At 38.9% G+C, this 12,826-nt stretch overlaps 1 protein-coding gene and 1 long non-coding RNA gene across 3 annotated transcripts in view; both read left to right on the top strand.

The window, feature by feature from the left end:
- Window positions 1-12,826, top strand: part of LOC108261599 (NACHT, LRR and PYD domains-containing protein 3) — a 619,868-nt gene that overhangs the window by 65,540 nt on the left and 541,502 nt on the right. The gene's annotated exons all lie outside the window — the stretch shown is intronic.
- Window positions 248-10,159, top strand: LOC108262551 (uncharacterized). 2 transcript variants are annotated; one of them, XR_008394740.1, is made up of 9 exons: window positions 248-491; window positions 959-1,074; window positions 3,868-4,055; window positions 5,030-5,152; window positions 5,501-5,844; window positions 8,010-8,134; window positions 8,267-8,432; window positions 9,162-9,290; window positions 9,658-10,159. It is a non-coding gene; the product is annotated as an uncharacterized LOC108262551 (long non-coding RNA). The 2 variants fall into 2 exon arrangements; XR_008394741.1 differs by lacking the exon at window positions 8,010-8,134.

Raw genomic sequence — 12,826 nt, 5'->3', positions numbered from 1 at the left:
GAACAGTTCTTACTTGTTACTACTGGTACTACTTGTATTGTTCTCTGCTAGATATATATCGCTTTGCTTGTATTTTTCTCATTTGTTAGTCGCTTTGGATAAAAGCGTCCGCTAAGTGAATAAATGTAATGCACTTTAAATCTATTCATTTATTTTACATCCCCCCCCATCTGTTTACATGTTTTCACATCACGGCTACTTTGGTGACAGTTTGTTAGCTAAATTATATAGCATGATACATATCCCTGCTTGAGTGTGCGGGCATACTTGACCAATAAAACTGATTCTGAATCTGATTCAGAAAAATGGCAGTGATCCGTACGGAAGCCGAAGGAATCGACTCTTATTGAAGAGCTGAGTCAAAGGATTCGGTTCACTTAAAAGAGCCAGTGCTTTCCGTCACTGAAGGAAGTGAAGTGCGCGGTGAAAAAGCATCATAATGGACGCTACAGTGGCATGTAATAATTGTGGCTTACCGTACACGTTGTCTGGTAAAAAAAAAAAAATGTTTTAAACAAATTCTCTGTATTTACTTATACAAGTATTTTCCGGACGCATCTTGGTTACACACTGCTGAATGCGCTGAATGCAATGTGGTTTCAGAACACACCTAATTAACCTAATTAGCTAGTGAACCTTTGACAATTAGCAGACTACATCCTCAAAGTGAGCGTTTTAAAGCTAAACAATGAGACTTAATTGATAAACATGGCCTTCAAGTTAGCTTGAGTTTAGTTGGCTAGCTAGCTAACGTTTTGCATTAAAGCTTAATTTTCTTTTTTTTTTTTTTTTTTTTTTGCAGCGTGGTTTCTTAAAAATGATAAACAACCAAATTCCACACAGCAAATGTTAGCCATGTGAAATGTTAAGAGCAGTGGGGGAAATTTCCTCCATGTGATGTTTAGCTTCATAAATAAGTGAACTTGATGTTTTTTGGTGGTTTTGTTGCTGTTTACAGAGGGTGAGGTTGTGGGGAGGCTGCCCCATGTGCTCTTCTGTGTGGAGTGTCTCTGCTCTCTGGAGTGTCCTCAGGACTCCAACTCTGTCCCCTCAGTCAGCTGTCCCGAGTGTAGGGTGAGCACTGTACACAACTCCTGTCCATGCAGCCATCACTCCCTTACTGCGCTACAGCATGTCAACCAGCTTTCACAACTCTTTTTAGGGAAAGTAGCTAAAGCATGCTCAATTTGTCACCAGATGACACCATAGACTAATTTTTTCCAATTACTTATGATATGGCAATGAATATTACTAACTAGTTTTAAAAAAGAAAGCGAGGCAGATAGGGTGCCGATACTTGTAGAGTTGCATAGATATATCATGAACATGCACATTTTTTAACGCGTTTACAAATGAAGAAGGCAGGCAAAAAGAAGTCGTGAAAGGTGAGTAGTCTGAAGGAAATGGTTACTCGTTTGTCAGCATCAACAAGAAAAGTGTTTAAAATGAAGAACTATGGGACAGTAAAGTTTTTTTAAACATAACTTTCTCAGATTTACTAAGTAGATAGCTTTAGTTGGTCATTACTACACACCATAACGTTAGATAAGTGTGTCTGAGTTTAGTATTTATGCAGACCTTTTATATATATATTTTTTTATGTCTCCACCACTAAGTCTGTCCATCCATCTAAGGTTCTCATTAATGCAATATCTCAAGAACCAGTGGTTGAATGTTTGTAGGAATTCTATAGACTATATAGTTGTTGTAACCAGCAGATGACTTGATTAGTATTTGGAATTGATAAACAAATATCAACAATCAAAAATAAACGAGGTCACAGCAGTTTCATGTTTAGGAACTCAAGGCCCTTTACTGCTCTATTTCCCCACCTCATGCTCTGCTGCAGTCGACAACAGTGGTGCTGAAATGACTGTCTGTTCAGCACCTGGGTGGCAGTAGTGTGAGGAGCGTTTTTCACCTCTTCAACAGGTTCACATGGTACCTGTAAGTTTCTGCTCGCTTACCGGCTGCTGCAGGCGTTATCGTCAGCTGCTGGAGGCTGGCCTCCATTAGTTGCTGCAGCATGGAATCCATGATTTTATTTTTACATTTTTTATTATTATATATTTTTTCCTTTATTTTTTATTTGGCCGGGTCTGTGCTCATTCCCGCATCCTTCACCAGACTTACAAATGAGAAAATACAAAATACAAGCAAAGCAGTATATCAAGCAGAGAACACTGCAAGTAGTGCTACAATAGAAGATTTTTAATTGAGTTCTAGAAGATGCAAAAATGTAATCAGCCCTGAGATTCTAACCAGCGACCTTGGCATTCTTAACACCACGCACTATTTAACTGAGCTACATTGCCACATATATAATATATCATAATAGTTTCGAAGAGAATTTTTAAGCGAATATTTGTAAGTGTCCAAAATTATATGGACGGCGCTCCGTGCAGCGGGGAAAGCACTCAGACATAGCCCGGGGAGGGAGCGTCATGTCGCACAGACTCTGGCCAGCTCCAGGCCGATCATCGCTGATTTTTTCCCGGGTGTTGAAGAGTTACCATTGATGAAATTCTTACTTTACATTTATTTGGTAAAAAGCTTAGACTTTTCCGGAGCATTCTGCCGTTAGGGGCGATGAAGAGTTCCTGGATAGCAAGCACATTAGGCCGATTCTGGTAGAAATGCGCGACTGTCGGCTCAATGCCGGTATCGGTGAAAAGGTAATTGCCCAGAGCCCTGCTGACCGTTCACACCACTTCTCGTTGACAGACGGTTTTTGCTATGTGGGCCAATCTCGGCTGAAAGCAGGTGTACTTGCGGCAGGTCCATACTCAGTGTAGCGGTGTGTATCTGCTTTTTCGAGTTTGTTAAGTCACAGACGGGCCACAGCTAAAATTAAGGAGCTCAGCCGCCTGGAAAAAACTTTTGACGGTTAAATCAGTTAGGATACTCGAGGCTGCAGTCATTCTTCGTTTTCAAGAGGAATCATTTCAGCTGAAGAAGGTAAGTAATTTAATTGAGTAATTTCAGTCTACAATATTGTTTGATATTTAAAATGTCAGGGAGAAAATGTTTTTTAAAAATCTTTTCAACGGTATGTGTGATTGTGACAAGAACATCAGACGGTATCCTAGCAGCTAGCTAGCCGGCTAGCTAATTTAGGTTAAGTTAAGAGGCAGCTTGACACTTTTTTTTTTTTTTATAAAGCTTTTTTAATTGCTCTACAAATAAGATAAACTCCTAGTTTATTCCTTCCGTTCCTGTTTTACTACTTTTTTATTTAACTTTTTTAATATATTGTGTCAGAAAACCCACACAGTTTGCAGCATGCTGTGTCCCGTTATTAGATTATATTGTCCACTTGGCAGTATAACAGACCTGTTGTTCGGCTCAACACTGTATTTCTTATGTGCAATTCTTAGCCATAGTCTAGCAATATACTAATTTTTTGTCTCATTGAGTGATCCTGAAGGGATTGAATAAAGTTTAAATGCAACTGTATTTTACAGACAGTGATAAAGAGGGCAGGACCTGGTCAGACCTCCAGTCAGACGTGGAAGTGTCTGGGTAAAGACCACCAAGGTGTAAAACATGCAGATATTTGTTCAGCACATCGCTATTCCTTGATGCTTTGAGAGCATATTCAAAGTTGTATTTTTCATGAAACATTGTAGAATTTGGCAATATAGTCAATATTTTACACTCTTACAGAGATGCTGCAGAACTGGCAGCCGATGGACGATATGCCGTGTGAGCGTATTCTTCTGCTTTCTGATTAACTTTCTTTGGTAGGTATTAATTAACCGTGATTTCCACTCAGCCATCTTACTGGAATTGTGTAGGTTACCAATAAGACTGAGGATGGAGTTGTATAGTTGTATAACAAAATATATTTTATTTTCTTTATCATAGCCATGCTGAGGGAGGTGTTGACTAAATTAGAGATGGTGCTGGACCAACAAACCACTGAGATTGCTTCAACTACAGGAGGTCCAGCTGCAGCCTTTGGATGTTGAAGATTTACTGCCCTGCAAGACCTTCCTCAACTGCGTAGTCTGGAGCGAAGGATGCAACAGAGCCCAGATTACAAGCAAGATCTGGTGAGAATTTTTTTCTTTTTTTTTTGTTAACAACTACTTGCACAATTACACAGCGACTGAGAGCATTTCTGTTTTCTCAAGGTGACACACTCGTACTCGAAGCACAATGTTCAACACCACTTTGATATGAGGGAACAGTTATGACCTACTCTTTAGTAGAGATGGAAAACATGGAAAACACAAGCCGTGGTAATCCACGGCTAGATGTGCATTAAACGATTTTAATGCCTGATGTGGAGGAAATGAACCACTCGTTCAAATCGTTTAATGCACACCTAGCCATGGATTACCCCGCCTATACCATGGTCTTTCCACAATTAATAACGTTAAAGCTGTCATTGGTTTAGAAGCACAAACTTTGATTAGAAGTTTAAAATGATCGTTAATTTTTATTAGTTAAGTCGTTAGATCTGGAATTTTGCCCGATATATATCAGACACAGAGATAAAGGAGTATGATAAGATTACATTTATTCGAATGAATTGACAGATATCTATCAGAGAGAGAGAGAGAGAGAGAGAGAGAGAGAGAGAGAGATTAAGCGTGTATGAATTACCTGCATCATGTGTGCCTCTCAGCAGTCAGTGTTGCGCAACAGTAGTGTAGTAAAACTGAGAGTTGAATTACTTCAGAAACAGTGCTCTTACCACCTCGTTGCTGAGAAATATCATGTAGCTTTTCACCAGCAAAGCTATTTTTATTGTTAAAGTTGCAGACAGCGCTGGCAAGAGGTGTCTGTTCATATGAATGTCAATGTATGCTCGAGTGTCTGTGCGTGTGTGTGCATGTAGGCTGCGCATTGATTTAGAAATGATCACGGTGATCAAACTGACTGGAACTACCTGTGCAATAAACGGTTATAATGCACACCTTCCAGCCAATCAGAATCCAGTATTCACAATGACCATGGTATAAGCATAATTAATGCTTATGATTCATAATGACTGTATGATATGTATTGCTTTATTCCAAAGTTCATAGAAACCTCTTTACGCCTAAAGCTACAGCGATGGAGGTCGAGGGGACCATGAAGAGGTGGCTCCAGCTGGCATCAGATCAAGAGTGTGGGTGCAAGAGAAGTCTTTTGCAAAAAGAAGGTATGTAGAGTGTTTTAACTGTGGTGTTTTTGTGGTATTTGTTAAAATGTTCATACTGTAGTCTATTTTTAATTGTTCATAAAAAATGTTTTTTAAAAAAATCCTTGCTGTTTTTAAGCGGTTGAATTAGTGTGCGTGTTTGTTGGTAGCTGGGTGGGTACACAGTTGCGGTCGGAAGTTTACATACCCCTTGCAGAATCTACAAAATATTAATACTCTTAACAAAATAAGATTGATCCTGTGTGATCGTTGGGAACTCCATTGTGCGAAACGTCCGCGTCGCTTCAACAAGGGGTAAGGTGCACACACAGTTTTTCTTTTGTTTTTGTCCTTGATGTCGCTGAGCAGCTACCAGGAATCCTGAAGAAGGACTAGCGCATTGGAGCGGTCGTGCTGCACGTGGGGGCAAACATCAGGCTGTGGCAGGCGGAGGTTCTGAAGAGGGACTTCTCCAGCCTGATCGAGATGGTACGAGGCAGATCACCCACCGCGAAGATCATCGTCTCTGGACCTCTTCCCTCATACAGAGGTGGAGCTGAAAGGCTCAGTAGACTTCTTGCTTTGAATGACTGGTTAGTTTCTTGGTGTAATGAACAGAATCTGCTGTTTGTTAATAACTGGAATCTGTTCTGGGATCGGAACTGCTGTCAGACAACATCTCCAAGACGCTACAGACCAAGTGACTGTCTACCGTAAGCACATTTTCCTACAATAACAAAGTTCATCATAAGCAATGTTCAGTTAATAGTCCAACACCTGTAGTACATTCTATAGAGACTGTGTCTGTTCCCCGAGCTATACAATTACATAGACAATTTCAGAATGTTTGTTTTAGTAACCTAATTAACCTAAAATTAGATCATACATCCAGCACCTTTAATCTGAAGCTAGGACTATTAAGCATTAGATCTCTTGCGTCTAAGGCTCTTATTGTTAACGACATCATTACTGATCAGGAATGTAATTTAATGTGTTTAACGGAAATTTTGATTAAACCAAACGAGTACATGGCATTAAATGAAGCCAGTCCTCCTGGATACAGTTATGTACATCAGCCTCGTTCAGCTGGTAGAGGAGGAGGTGTTGGACTCATCCATAGTCAAAATCTAGTCGTCACACAAAAACCTAGTAATAAATTTAATTCTTTTAAAATTCTTTATACCAGCATAACTTATGTAGCCACTAAAAATAAGTAAATTCCTCTAATTATTATTTACAGGCCCCCAGGGCCATATGCTGAATTTCTTAGTGAATTTGCAAACTTTATCTCAAACCTGGTTGTGTCTGTAGATAAAGCATTAATCGTCTGTGATTTTAATATTCACTTTGATATCCAGAAGACCCTCTGAGAACAGCGGTTGTGTCCATCTTAGATTCAGTAGGGATTAATCAGAACGTAATCGGGCCTACTTATAATGGTGGTCACACTCTTGACCTCATACTAACATACGGATTAAATATAGAAAATATTATAATTTTTCAGCAGTCTAAAGTTGTCTCAGACCATTATCTTACCTCTTTCATAATACGAATGGATCATAATATTTCCACCTCGCCTCGCTACCGCATAAAGCGTGCTTTCACATCAGCTACTGCACCGAGCTTCATAAATAACCTCCCAGAGACATCAATTATATTTGGATCACCGTCTGATCCGGTAGAACTCGATTAGGTGACTGAAAGCTTACAGTCAACACTCCGCTACATGCTAGATAGAGTGGCTCCACTCAAAAGGAAAATAATTAGAGAGAAAAAGCTAGCACCCTGGTATAATGATCAAACGCGAACCTTAAAACAGACAACTCGACAATTAGAACATAAATGCCGTCAAACCAAACTGGTGATATTTCAAACAGCATGGAAGGAGAACCTACTGAAATATAGGAAATCTCTTAGCGATGCTAGAAAAGTCTCTCCACCTTAATAGGAGACAACAAAAACAATTCTAGATTTCTATTCAACACAGTAGCAAAATTTACTAGGAATGAAACCACCACAGAGAGAAACACTCAATCACAATCATTACATAGCGGTGAAGATTTCATGGAACTTTTTATTGGTAAAGTTGAAAATATTAGATGTGAAATTCAGGCTATTAAATTAAAACCAGACAGTATTATAACTAACCCTGTAGACGATGATATAGCAATATCGGATTAATGTTTAGAATGTTTTACTCCCCTTAGAGAGACCGAACTAGCTTCATTAATCTCTTCAGCAAATTCATCAACTTGCATACTAGATCCCTTACCTACATGTCTATTTAAACAGATTTGTCCTGGAGTAATTGAACCATTTTTAAATATAATCAACTCTTCCCTTAGCACTTGCTATGTACCTAAATCATTTAAATTAGCAGTTATTAAACCCCTGATTAAAAAACCTGACCTTGACCCGTCTCAATTGTCCAGCTATAGACCAATATCTAATCTCCCCTTCATCTCCAAGATCTTAGAAAAAGTTGTACACAGCAGTTATGCTCGTACTTACATAGGAATAACATTCATGAAATGTATCAGTCAGGACGTAGACCTCATCATAGCACAGAGACAGTGTTAGTTAAAGTAGTAAATGACCTTCTACTGACCTCTGATCAGGGTTTGTCTTGTTGCTTGTGTTACTTGACCTTAGTGCAGCTTTTGATACTATAGATCACACTATTCTCCTTGATAGATTAGAAAATGTTGGCATTAAGGGAACAGTCCTCTCCTGCCTCAGGTCTTATTAGACCGATCGTTATCAGTTCAGTTTGTAGATGTAAATGGACACTTCTCCATGAATACTGAGGTTAAATTTGGTGTTCCACAAGGTTCTGTTTGAGGCCCACTGCTTTTTATTTTGTATATGCTACCTCTAGGTCAAATTATTCATAAACATGGAATGAATTTCCACTGTTATGCTGATGATACAGAGCTGTATGTTTGCAACTGAACAATAACAACAATAAACAACAACTGAAGAATAGCGAAAAACTTCTGTTTTGTAAGTCAACTGTTTTGTAAGTCAAACTTTTTAATGTTCACCTGGGATTTGACTCCTATGTGACTAAATGATGGAATTGTATCTTATGTTGGACCATGTATTCCAGAGATTTTTTATTTGAATTTCTTGTAGCGTGCTTACTTGAAGACGATGAGGCGGAGCAGCATCGGAGAGACAGTTCGCTCCATTCTCCAAAGAATCGGGGAGAACAGTCTGTAATGTATGTTTTTGTTGAAAGTGTCAAAAGGTGGGAAGCTGGCTTTGACTGATCAGGATGAAGTGTATCGCCTTGTACACTGTGAGTATGAAGGATAAAAAATGTATACCGTAATTTTCGGACTATTGAGCGCACCTGAATATAAGCCGCACCCACTAACTTTAAAAAGAAAAGAAAAATTGTACATATATAGGCCGCACTTGTCTATAAGCCGCAGGTGTCCACGTTGTAACGCGAGATATTTACACAGAAAGATGTTACACAGATAGATTTTTTTAACTTTTAATTAAATACATACCGTAAATGCTTTTTTTCCTGAACAGTGCATGCCAAGCTTACGTGCAGCAGCTCTATTTCCTTCTTCAACAGCCAGATCGATCGCCTTTAACTTGAAAGCTGCATCAAATGCATTTCTTCGTGTGTTTTCCATAATGAGGGTGTGTGCATGAAGCGTAAAATGACTGATCTGAAGAATTTAGTGTGAGTGTGTTTTGATTTAATTTGAACAATTTCATTGGTCCACTGTGACCTGTTCTGTAATTTCATTGGTCCGATGTGACGAGGCTAAATGTTTTGGCGGCATGAAGCTCGTTAACCCGTAAAAATCCATAAATTAGCCGCATCATTGTTTAAGCCGCAGTGTTCAAAGCGTGTGAAAAAAGTAGCGGCTTATAGTCTGGAAATGACGGTACGTGACAGTATATGCCTCCTTTGCAAACTCTTGAAAAGAAAGTCTTGCCTTCAGAAATTGGACATTTTCTCTGTTATTGCATTCCAAGGCTGAATGTTTTGTTGATATTTATGTTACAGATATTGCCGAACAAGTACATGGACGTGAATATACTGTTGCCGGTTGCAGAGAGGCCATCGGCAGCTACCTAAAAAATGCCCCAGGCAGGAAAAGTGGCAAGAAACATATTATGAGTGTTTATGATGAAGGTTAGAATTTAAATCTACAACTTCTGTGATTCTTTTTCTTTTCTCATTCATACAAATGTGCCATTGTGTAACACTGTTGACTGACTCATTAGTTTTTATATCCATTTGAAAAGCAAAAACCTTTCCACTATGCATATAACTGAAAGTGCATACATGCTCCAAACCTTTTGTGAATACTGATGATTGATTTGGAGGTTTCAAATTATGAGTGAATTGTGGTTCACTTTCTTGCGATCAGGAATGTGTAGCTAATGTCTGTAGTTTTACTGTTTCCGAAATTGTTGGTTCAGACTGCATCATATAGTACATGTATATAACAATGAAATGAAATGCCATATATTCAGATATATCCACTGTCTGTTCACAGCAGAGCTACGTGGGATCTCCAGTGCGTCCTGCAAGAATTGGGCCTGAGTCCAGTTCAGATTCAATTTTGTAATCTCATTCCTCTCCCTTGCGTGACAGCCTCCAAACAGTACAATTCTAATGAGCTTGAATATACGGGGAATTCCATTGGGTTTGATGTCTGACTAATTAAAGACCCACCTCTTCTATGAACACCTAACCAACTCATAATAAAAAAAAAATTATTTAAAAAAAAAAATGCACTTACACCTCTAGTCTGCACTTTGCTTCTTCTAGAATTCAATGAATAGATCTTGTATGGTAGCTGCTCTTGTATTGTTCTCTGCTTGATATATCGCTTTGCTTGTATCTTTCTTATTTGTAAGTCGCTTTGGATAAAAGCGTCTGCTAAGTGAATGTAATGTAAATGTAATAAATTGTTTTCTTTGATTAGCAATACATAGGTACTATATCTGGCTGTTTTGTGTGTTACAATATTGAATGTCACTTTTCAGCTATTCACTTTGTCTGCATTTACTAAAATTCATGCATGTTTATTAAAAATATTCACGGAGTTTGTTAAACTATATAATTGTTGTCTATCATTCATAAGATTCGTCATGGGAATTCCATAGACCAGAATCTAACATCCACATTATTGAAGCATTGTTTAATTACGGATTTTTTTAAGCATGCAGTATGTTATATGCTTTAATTGTATCTTGCCACATAATGTTGGAAAATGAGTACTTGTGTACTTTTCAAGAAATTAGATACAAAAAGGATTACACATATCTGATTAGAAAAAATAGCATTGTAATGTGTGTAACTTTGTGTATAAATATTTGTGTAGTGTATTTACACCACATTATGAGGTGTGTGTATATACAGCCAATTACAAAATACTATGTGCATGTTGAGTTTTTCTGGAATTCCATATCCCAGTTTTACTGTTTTATAAAGCACTGAATGGTTTGGGTCCAATATATATTTCTGATGTACTGGTACATTATGAACCATCCAGACCTCTGAGGACATAAATATGAGATTCCATGAGATACTTGGAAATCTAACACTATATATATATATATATATATATATATATATATATATATATATATATAATATAATATAATGTCCCCTTCTCTCTGTACCACGTTCTAAATTTTCAAACTGCCCAAGAAAGAAAATTTGCTGTTTTCTGAGACGATGAAGTGGCTCTTAAAAGAGCCTTTGTGTATATTAGATGGAGTTGTCGTTTACGAGCGCTCTCCGCGAATACGCCGGGCCAGCTGAATATCCTTGGGCATGATGGTCACTCTCTTGGCCTGCGTTGTCTAGATTTGACATATCAAAAACAATACACGGCGCTTCTGAACTGTTTAACAGCATTATTATTATTATTATTATTATTATTATTACATTTTTAAAGAACATACCCTCGATTCTTGACATGGAAATGTTGTTTGTAAGTTTACATTGAAATAATATATCCAGATATCTGTACAGCTGCTTTGTGACAATGTCCATTATTAAAAAACGCTACATAAACTAACAAAATGCAAAGGTTAGATACAGCAATGATTTAATACAACTCCGTTCAAATGAATACAGAGGCCTGCTCAGACACCACAGCGTTTAAAAACTCGACATTCGCGGCGTCATAAACGGGGAAAATGGTCACGCATACCACCAGGATAGGTCTAGAACTCTGAACGCTGCTCCGATTTCACTATATATGTGCGCGCGCTGGCCAGACAGACGGAAAGAGACACGGTATACAGACAGCACACCAACACATTTAAAGCATATTCACACATGATGATGATGATGATGATAAATAGTTTGATATTTCTGTAAAGCTGCTTTGAGACATTGTCTATTGTAAAAGCGCTATACAAATAAATAAAAATTGAATTGATAAATATACTGCTATGTATATTATATAATGTTAAAGTACACAAATTGATTTGTAATATGAAAATATTAATGTATTTCTAATGTTAGTAGAAATTTCATTCTCACCACTGCTTCATGTGTTCCCTACGTGGCCTCATCTATCCACAAATAGGGAAGAACATTACAAAGATAGGTAAAGTATACAATAATTATCATGAACAGGTTAAAAAAAGGGGAGAGAGAGTATGTTGGATAAAAAGTATCTCAGGTTATGTCTTTCAGTCGTCCTCCGTCAGCCTTCAGCCTTTACTTCTCTTAACTCTTAGTTCTGTGCTTGGAGCGAGAAAGTGTGGTTGACCGCAGAGCGTTCAGGCCTGGAGAGTGTGAATGAACACACACTGACGCATGCTGCTCACAGAGACATCCACCAACCACAGGTCACTTCTAAAACACTTTGGTCCCCATGGAGAAGCTTTGGCAGCAGCCACAGAAGTACCGAAGCTGGGGAAGTCCTCGGAGCTATTCATATCAGAGGCCTTCTCACTGCTGGTAGCCCAGGGTGCCTCCCTCACCACAAATCCATTGGAGGGCCCACGGGGTTCCTCAGGTTTGGCTGCTGCAGTGCCAGATGGCTTCATGTAGGCCATCTTGGCCTCATCTTCCACCACATCAGCCATACATTCCTCTTCCAAGTTCAGGAGATGATCTATGGCTTCATCAACCATCTCTGGACGGCCAGTTACAGTAACCAAATTGGGATCTGCAGCTCCGCTCTGAGGAAACCGAAGATCAACTTTAAATTCATCCATGATTTTGCGGATACCCTTGGTACGAGCACCAATAATGCGAGCATGAACTCTGCTGTCCAAGGTAATGTCCTCAGATATAATTTCCTCCAGTTCATCAACAATGCCTTGGATAGCATCACGTGCTGCTATAGCATTCTGCTCATAGCCGGTGATGCTGAGCTGGTCATGGTTCTCGTCATTTTTCTCAGGGAACTGGATGTTGACATCATGGTCAGTATGGATCTGGGTGATTATGGCACCCTTGCGAGCAATGATCTTGAGATGATATTTGGGATCCACAGTGATGGTCAACTTGAAGCTCCTGAGAGCCCGATCCTCCAGTTCAGCCTGCAGCCCTTTGATGCGCTCAAGAAGCCCTTCTTTAGGCCCAGGTGAGTGGCAAGGCCTGTAACGGAAATTATGTCGGACTGGAGCTCAGGAGCAGGCACTTGAATATTGACCTCAAATTCATCCATCATTTTGCGAATGCCACTTCCTTTCTGC

This window comes from Ictalurus punctatus, unplaced genomic scaffold, assembly GCF_001660625.3.
Source record: "Ictalurus punctatus breed USDA103 unplaced genomic scaffold, Coco_2.0 Super-Scaffold_100056, whole genome shotgun sequence".
In the NCBI taxonomy this organism is placed as follows: Eukaryota; Metazoa; Chordata; class Actinopteri; order Siluriformes; family Ictaluridae; genus Ictalurus; species Ictalurus punctatus.
This window is presented reverse-complemented; position numbering and strand designations above follow the sequence as displayed.